Here is a 9,188-nt window from a genome sequence, read left to right as displayed (position 1 = left end):
CATTTCAAAATTAATTTGAAATAGCGGAGCGCTTAATTTGAATTTGATAAACCTCATTCTATGAGGAGTAACGCCAAATTCGAAATAGCTATTTAGAATTAAGTGCTGTGTAGAAACTTAATTCGAAATAGGGGGCCTCTAGCCCTTCCCAGGGGGTGTGTCTAGACTACATGCCTCCTTCGACGGAGGCATGTAGATTAGCCAGATCGGCAGAGGGAAATGAAGCCGCGATTAAAATAATCGCGGCTTCATTTAAATTTAAATGGCTGCCCCGATCTGTTTGTCGGCAGATCGGGGCAGTCTGGACGCGACGCGCCGACAAAGAAGCCTTTCTTCATCGGCACAGGTAAGCCTCGTGAAACCAGGCTTACCTGTGCCGATGAAGAAAGGCTTCTTTGTCGGCGCATCGCGTCCAGACTGCCCCGATCTGCCGACAAACAGCTGATCGGCAGAGCGGGGCAGCCATTTAAATTTAAATGAAGCCGCGATTATTTTAATCGCGGCTTCATTTCCCTCTTCCGATCTGGCTAATCTACATGCCTCCGTCGAAGGAGGCATGTAGTCTAGACACACCCAGGGAGACCTGGTGGCCACTCTGAGCACAACCAGGAACACTTACTCTCCTCTCCCCCAGCCCCGGAGCCATTAAAGGGGTAGACCCTGGCCACAGTGTCTGTGCCAGCTCCAAGCCTACCAGTCCAGAGCCAGCAGTTGCCAGCAACACATGAGCTAGCAAGCCACTGGCAGCCAGCCCTCCACCACTGCCCAGGAGCAGTCTGCCATCTCCCAGGAGCCTGACAGGAGTCAGGCTCCTGGTCCTGGGTGGAGATCATGGACCTTATTCAGGTTTGGGAGGAATGCCCCTAATGTCCATGATCTCTGCACTAGACAGAGGAATGCGGCTGTCTATGGTAGGATAGCTGCCAGCCTGGCCACCAAAGGCCACATGCGAACCCAGGAGCAGGTTTGCATGAAAATCAAGTTGGTCAGGTGAGACCCCCCAACCCTGGGCCCTGAACTTCCCCTCCCCCTTCTTCCCCTTTCTAGCTCTCTCCTCCCAGATTTCTCCCACCCTCTCTTTTCCCCTCTCCCACCTCCTTTTCCCAGTCTCCCCAGAGTTTCATCCCCCACCCCAGGTTTGTTCAATAAACCCAGTTTCTATTTTTGAACATACATGCCTTTTGTTTGACATTAGGAAGGGGGGCTAGGGAGAGGTAAGTGGAAGGACATGAGGGAGAAATGGGGCACGAGCCCCCGGTGGGGAGGACCAGGGTGGCTCTGAGGGCTCTGAGGGGTGGACGCTCTCCCGCAGGGCCTCCCGGATGCTGACAGCCCCCCAATGGACCCCCTGGATGGCACCCTGCAGCAAGTGCAGCCAGGCTGATGGCAACAACCCCACAAGACACATCGGCATACCCAGGGGCAGCTCTGGCTCCATGTGGCCGAGTGCTGTTGTGTCCCGAGTACAGGCACTCAGGGCACTCCAAGACAGGACGGCTTTACTGTCCCTCATCGAGGCAGACAAGCAAGCAGGGAACCCTGAGAACTGTCTGTCTAGGGTACGGGTAGGGTCCCTTTAAGTACAGAGCTCAGTTAGCCTCAGGCAGCAGCCCCACACACTACGTCCTAACCTGATGCCTTGCCGGCACTGGTTCCAGCCAGCCTTAACTTTGGTTCAGGGTCCACACAGTGTGGACGCGCTATTTCGAAATAGCTTTTGTGCATAGATGCATTATTTCAAATTAGCTTAGTTCAAATTAACTATTTCAAATTAAGTTAATTTGAAATAGCCTTAGTGGAGAGCCAACTTCTTTTTAGCTCATGTACTATGCTGCAAAGGTCCCAGGTTCAGTTCTACCTGTTGACATTAAACCAATGGAGGGCTTATGACTTTAGTATCTGGTTTCTGGTTAAGATTACTAAAACATCAAGTAAATGTTTGTAAAAAGCTTTTTTTTTAAATGAAGCTTTTAATTAATTCTTTTTTTACACTGAAAAGTGATCACAAAAGAAATAAGTGGGTCCTAACAATCTTTTAGGTATGGTTGTCTCATTTCTGCAAGACTGGGGATTCACAGGAATTTTTTCCTCACATTTTTACTTTTTGAATCATTTCACCTCATAAAAGGTAACCAGAATTTCCCTAAAATAGATTCCAAAACATGAAAACTAGATACCAGAAATCCTTCCTTTGGCACGGATGAAATAGGATCTGATCTATCTGTAGAGGGCAGAGATGTAGAAATACTCATATGCACTACAACTTTTAAAACAAAGATCCTGGTTCAATTAAAATATTTCCAGTAATTAAAAATGGAATAAAATAAATAGAACTGGAAGGGCAAAATTGTCTCTGCAGGGAAGAGATAGCAGTGGTTCTTTACATCTTGGCTTAGAAACATAAAATGTATAGTTAGTGTTTTGTTTTGCTATTAACAAAAAGGCCAAATGAAGCAAAACCACTCAAAGATAACAAAAGACTTTCACCCTATTAAGGAACAGAAATTAATATCATACTAAACATGATTTCAAGAGATTCTGCCACTGTGATTAAGCTTAATTATCACTATTAATTAATTGCTGTTAATTATATTAATCGTAGCCCATTGTCTGTGCATCTGTAACGCTGACATACATGGCCATGCCCCCTGGCAGTGTATGTCAGTGCCCTGCCCCCCTTCCCCTTCCTCCGTGGCAGTTCGGCCAGCCCCACGGCCTCCTGGACATGCCCCTCCACCAGCGCTGCTTCCCTCCCCCCTTCCTCCGACCACCCCATCCTCCCTCCAGCCCCACAGCCCCCAATCCTCCCCAGCTCTCCTTTCCACCCCACTTCCGGCCAGCTCCGCCCCCTTCCCCTCCCTGCCTGGTGCACTGCGGCACTCCCAGTTGAGCAGCGCTCCCGCTGGGCCCCATCGGGGTAGCAAGCGGCAGCAAGTGGCCCTTTGGGGTCCGGCTGCGGCCAGTGGCTGCACCATCACCCCCCACCAGGTCTGCTTCCCGCCCCCCTCCTCCCGTCCAGCCTTACGGCCCCTGATCCCCCGCTCCTCCCGTCCAGCCCTACGGCCCCTGATCCACCCCCAGCTCTGCTTTCCACCCCCTCTTCCTGCTGGCCAGCCCCACGGTCCCCCAGACACCCCCCGCCAGCGCTGCTTCCCTCCCCCCTTCCTCCGGGCCCCCCATCCTTCCCTACAGCCCCCGATCCCCCCCCAGCTCTGCTTCCCGCCCCCCTTCCCCTCCATCCTTGGCAGTTTGGCCGGCCCCCCTGGACATCCCCCCTACCAGTGCTACTTACCTCCCCCCTTCCTCTGCCCCCCCATCCTTCCCTCCAGCCCCACAGCTCTGCTTTCCACCCCCCTTCCGGACAGCCCCGCCCCCTTCTCCTCCCTGCCTGGTGCGCTGCGGTGCTCCCAGCTGGGGAGCAAGCAGCGGCAAGCAGCCCTTTGGGGTCCGCGCTCCCCACACGTGGGGCTAATTGGCTAGTCATGTATATAGTAGCCCAACGTCTGAGAGTCTGTAACGCTGAAATTCTGGCTGTTCCCTCTGGGCGACGCTGTTGCTGAAATGCTGGCTGTTCCCTCTGAGCGGCCCATGCTGCATGGAGAGTGCGGGGCCCAAACGGCCACATGCACCACTTGGTCCCCCACGGCAGCCCAGCTGAGCGGTGAAGAAGTCAGCCGAGTGCCATGGCGGGAGGGCATGGGGGACGGGGCGGTGATGTACATGGCCAGGGGGCAGGGCCTGGATGAGCATGCATCCCCGACAGAGACAGAGGAGAGTGGAGGAGACAGAGAGGAAGCAGAGGAGAGGGGAGAGAAAGTGAGAGGCAGGATGGGGAGAAGAGAGAGAGAGATGGAGAGAGAGGCAGGAGGCAGAGGAGAGCTGAGGGTGGGGAGGCAGTAGGGGAGAGAGAGAGAGAGAGAAAGACAGAGCAAGAGACTGGAGGCTCAGGAGAGAAAAGCGAGATAGAAAGGGAATAGGACATGGAGGAGAGACCCAGAAATCCTGTCTTATGATGGGCTATTGGCTAGTATTATAAGAGTACAGAGTCATGTAACATTGGAGGTACAGTTCAATAGTGTAATTGAATCTTTATTTTTAGATGATGTGAAAATTAACTTATAGACATTTCAGTTATGTAAATATCCACATTAATCTCTAAATAAGCTGTATGTCAAAATAAGTAAATTAACAAGCATGTACTTGGTACAGAGATACACAAGGACACCAACTCATCAGCTGACCGCAGACTACAATTGTGTTATTTAGTTAAAGACAAAATACTTGAATGGAGCTAAGACTGGGAAAGAGAATGTTACAGAAACATTGTATTTATCCCTAAATCAAGCATTAGAAACTCAGGAAATTCAAATTCAATAATATTGTTATAAGAAATTCAGATATTAAGATGTGGAATCTATTCTTGTCTATAATTTAAAAAATGTACTGATTAATGTTATAATGCAAGTAGAGAACCAACAGGCCTAAGGTCTATAAGGTAACGATGGCTTACCATAACTAAGGCCCAGGCTTGATGTGACTAGATGACAGGCAAGCAATTGAAGTAAGAAAAACACAGATTACTGAAGTTTAGAATACATTTAGGCAATATATATGAATGAAATTCACAAGGTTTAACTGTTGTACTACTATGGCAACCAATTTACATAAATGCTAATTAATTTGATATAAATGGTTAATTAACTTACATGAAGTAGGGGATCTCAGCACAAGTGATGTGTAGAAGTTCAATTAGGGAAAAAGGGACTGGAATGCTCATAAATATGTATTGGAGATAGGGGGCATCAGTGTAACAGCTTACAATAAAAATTGTCCAGCCTGTGTTCTGTAGGAAACAACAGGATGGTGATAAGGAGGATAGTTGGGATTTCCCTGCAAGGGACAGTATGACTCATGCAAGTGCTGGGCATTTTGTACTAGCTGTATCTTGTTTGCTGTGCTATGATGTTTGTGATTCTGGGTGTTATGCTATTCACAATGTTGATGATTCAAAAGGCATTCCCAAACATTAAGTGGTTCTCATGCACCCATTGAAGTTCTCACACTAATGACATTTATAATGCTGTAGCTGTCTGGCTAAACTCCTCCAGACTATTGTTTGTTAAGTTATCTATTACAATGTATATCCACAATCTACATCTGGCTATAGGAAATTATTTAATTGCAGTATCACCAAGGAGCCTGTGACAGGGTTAATATATACATGAAAAGCCAATTCTCCCTACCTGGTTGCACCTGAAAGAGGGGTCAGGCATGAATAAAGATAACATTAGGTGGTGTTAGAGAAAGGATGTCTGCCACAGAAAGAAGTAGTTGGGAGATTAACAAGTGTTCAGTTGTAGGGATAACATATAAATGTATTAAAAATGTGATTCCCCCAAATGGAAGTGACTCCCCATAATTTGTTCCCCACAACTTAAAGTGTTTAGATTTATTATTAATTCTTATTATTATTATTATTTGTTAAGATAGTTAAATGTTTAGATTTACTATTATTATTGCCCCTTTAGACTATAATGTATTAGGTCATGTGACTTAGAACTGTTAAGAATATAATCCTATGTAGCCAGAAACAGCCCCCCCTCTGTGTCCCAGGGCATGCTCAAGCTTGTGCAAGGGGCTGCTTGAAATTGACATTGCAGAGATACATTGTAACAATGCATTGTCAAGCCACTAACTCTGCTATGGGAGCCAAGCCCTGTAATTGACTAAGGGCATTGTTACATAATTGACACTGTTCTCTGTAAAACATTGTAACTTTACTCAGCACTCAGAGAATGTTTTAAGCAATACCACCCAGAAACTTTTGTAACTACAACTTTTATTATTATACAAAATACTGTATGGGAAACATTAATTAGGGAATGTATGTAAGAGAGAGAGAGTGCTTGGACATGAATGAATGGTTCTGAGAGGTGCCAGCCTGAGAATACAGCAACAAAGGGCTGAAGAAGGCATCAGGTGCCAGTGCAACCAAAAGGTGTCAAGTGGAGAAAACCAAGTACTGGAGGTCCACCCGATGAGATCACTGACGAGCATCTGGCAGCCACCCTGGAGACATCAGAATGATGCAGCAATTTCCATAGACTGGCATAGGAAGAAATTCCTATAAGAACTGGATTAAAAAACTATGGAATCAGAGTCCAAGGTTCTGCTGCCAGCCTACCAGGAGCTTCAGATGCGCATCTGATCAGGACTTTGCTCCCCACTACCATCACTTGTGTACAGAGTACCTGGCCAGTATTCTGTCACAAGCAACTTCCAGGCTAGTAACTATAACAACTACACAGAACCTGAATGAATGGATGAATGAATGTTTATATGTATAAGGGTTAAGTAGTTAAACAACGTTGTTTGCTTCTATCTTTTCTTCTTTTTTATTATTATCTTTACAATAAATGTGGCTTTTTGCCTTATCCCCCTCATAAGATCCTGCTTGCTTTTATTGGTACAACACAGTAGTTGAAAGACTAGAACAGAGACACCACTAGAAGGAGGAAGTCTGAGAATACTGGGTATAAACTCCTGTGGCCAGGGGCAGATGACCATTTTGTGGGGCCCAGGGCAGCATAATCTTGCAGGGCCCCCTTTGCCACGGCGCATGCGCAGGGCTTTTTGAAGCGCGGGGCCCGGGGCGGCCGCCCCGCTCGCCGTGCCCTATATCTGCTCCTGCCTGTGGCTAACACAGGGACAAGAGCTAAACCTTTGAGAAGTCCTTGGAGCTATTGCTCATTACAAAAGAGCTAAGGAAAAGTCTGAGGGAAAAAGCTAATGGTAGGAAGGAGTCCAGGGAGGTAGTGGGAAAGTGGCCAATGGAAACTACTTATCTTAAGGTTCCTGGTTTGGAAACCCCTGTTCCTGGGTTCCTTACCAGACACAAGGGCTACGTGTAGACTGGCATGATTTTCCACAAATGCTTTTAACGGAAAAGTTTTCCATTAAAGGCATTTGTGGAAAAGAGCGTCTAGATTGGCACGGACGCTTTTCCACAAAAGCAACCATGCCATGCTTTTGCACAAAAAAGCCCCGATTGCCATTTTCACCATCGGGGCTTTTTTGCGCAAAACAAATCTGAGCTGTCTACACCGGCCCTTTTGCGCAAAAGCTTTTGCACAAAAGGACTTTTGCTCGAACAGGAGCAACATAGTATTTCCGCAAAAAGCACTGATTTCTTACATGAGATCGTCAGTGTTCTTGCGGAAATTCAAGTGGCCAGTGTAGACAGCTGGCAAGTTTTTCCGCAAAAGCCAGTCTAGACACAGCCAAGGAATATAGCATGAATCCCCTCTGACCTAAGGGAATAAGCCTCATTGGAAACCTTCAGAAGAAGGCATAAGGATAACTGAAATCACAGGCCTGACACAAGGTCTTGGAATTAATTGAGTATTAAAATTACCCCCCAACTAACATTCTAATAAGAATGCTTGTCATTGTCCAGTATGCCCCATTCCATGGCCTCATTACAACCAATAGAACTGTTGGATGCAAATTAATTGGGAGGAAGAAAGTCACATCTGTTAGGATGCCCCTACTTAAGAGTGACTTGAGCTTGTGTGTAGTATATATAATCATAACTATATAAGTGAATATTTAGTAACATAGCTATAACATAACTTCCCCAAATACAGCCAGTGCACAAGATTCTGATTAATGCAAATGTTTTGAAAGTTGGAAGAGTCTGTGTTCTAGGCATACTTTACTATAGTTTTGGACAAAGAAAAGACTGTCCCAGAAGCTGAATTTCTTAAGGAAACCACTTTTAAATGTAACAGCAAATTTTAGTTGTGATTTCTCAGCAAATTTATTCTGTAACCTGAATAACTGCTTTACATTTTCAAAACATTAATAAGAATCAAGTTTAATTCCTGCTTTATTAAAGAATGAAATAGAGTTTGGTCTTAATTATGGAATAATGATTTGTGCCTCCATAACTAGTGCCTACATCTTCAGTAGTGCTAGCCACGGTACAACACAAAGACAGTCCTCCCCACCCTCCCTAAATAAGCTTACAGTCTGAATAATGAAATCTCAAAGCTTTAATATCCTCTTCTATTGCTCAGAATGGGCTTATAGGTAAAGAACCCATTTTAAAGTGAAAAATAACTTTTCAAAATAGATCTTTAAATTGTGACAGTGTAAAGTTACAGCTAAAATTACAACTTGCTGTGCCTTCTGACTCAATAGCCTATCCATCACTAGTGTACAGGAGTCAATAACCATCCCAAAAAAGGGAGTACAAGAAAGAATACAATTTAAAACATTGCTTACTCTATTTTACATAGAGGTAGCAATAGTTTCTTGAGGATTTAACTAGGTCAGGATTACGTTGTGCTAAGTACTGTAATCTCATCCTCAATCAACACGGAGAACTAAAAATTAAAAACTTTGTTATTTAAAACCTGTTTACTTTTTGTACTAGTTTTGAACCAATTTTTTCAGATAGAACTTGCATCTGTAGGACTGGGATCTCTGATCTATCTTTTAACATTAATGCCTATTTATATAATTTAATAGAAGCAGAAGAATGATTTGCAGCTAAAAGGATTACAATAGAGGTTTTCATATTTGGGAGCCTTTCCAAGCATTGAGAACAACAACAAATCATTTATACTTGTTGCCGAGAAGACATTTATGATTTATATTAATTCAAGCTGGAGTATTCTGTGATTCAAATAGTAGCTATTTTATAGTACACCAAGTTTATTCTTTCATAGATATGTATTTACAGATAGCACTTTCTGAATACATAGGATAGAAAAGAAGCAACATGCAATCGGAAAGTCCCAAATTATAAACTTATTTTTACTCCATGTATTACTCAGACAGCATTTTCTTCTACATTTGTTGATTTATTATCTAGTCCTGTAACATCAGAGAAAAGGAGTGCTCCATTTCAAGTTCAGCTGGAAAAGAAACAAGCTTGTGAAGACTGAATCAAGATCTAAATACCCAATGAATGCCAGCAGAAATGCAGGTTAGTAAATTCCATTAAAAATCTTAAGTTTGAGTAGTATTTTTACCTCACAGAGCAACAGCGGCAAAAATAATAATTTAAAAAAATCATGTATGACTTGAGTTGAATTACAACAGGAATGAATTTGGCTTGGTACATTGTTATAAGGCAAAACAAACATTTAATCCAATGTCTTTTTGACAAGTTTGCATAATTT

The sequence above is a fragment of the Pelodiscus sinensis genome, chromosome 8 (assembly GCF_052426305.1).
Source record: "Pelodiscus sinensis isolate ZL-2025 chromosome 8, ASM5242630v1, whole genome shotgun sequence".
Taxonomy (NCBI): domain Eukaryota; kingdom Metazoa; phylum Chordata; order Testudines; family Trionychidae; genus Pelodiscus; species Pelodiscus sinensis.
Note: the sequence above shows the minus strand (reverse complement) of the source record.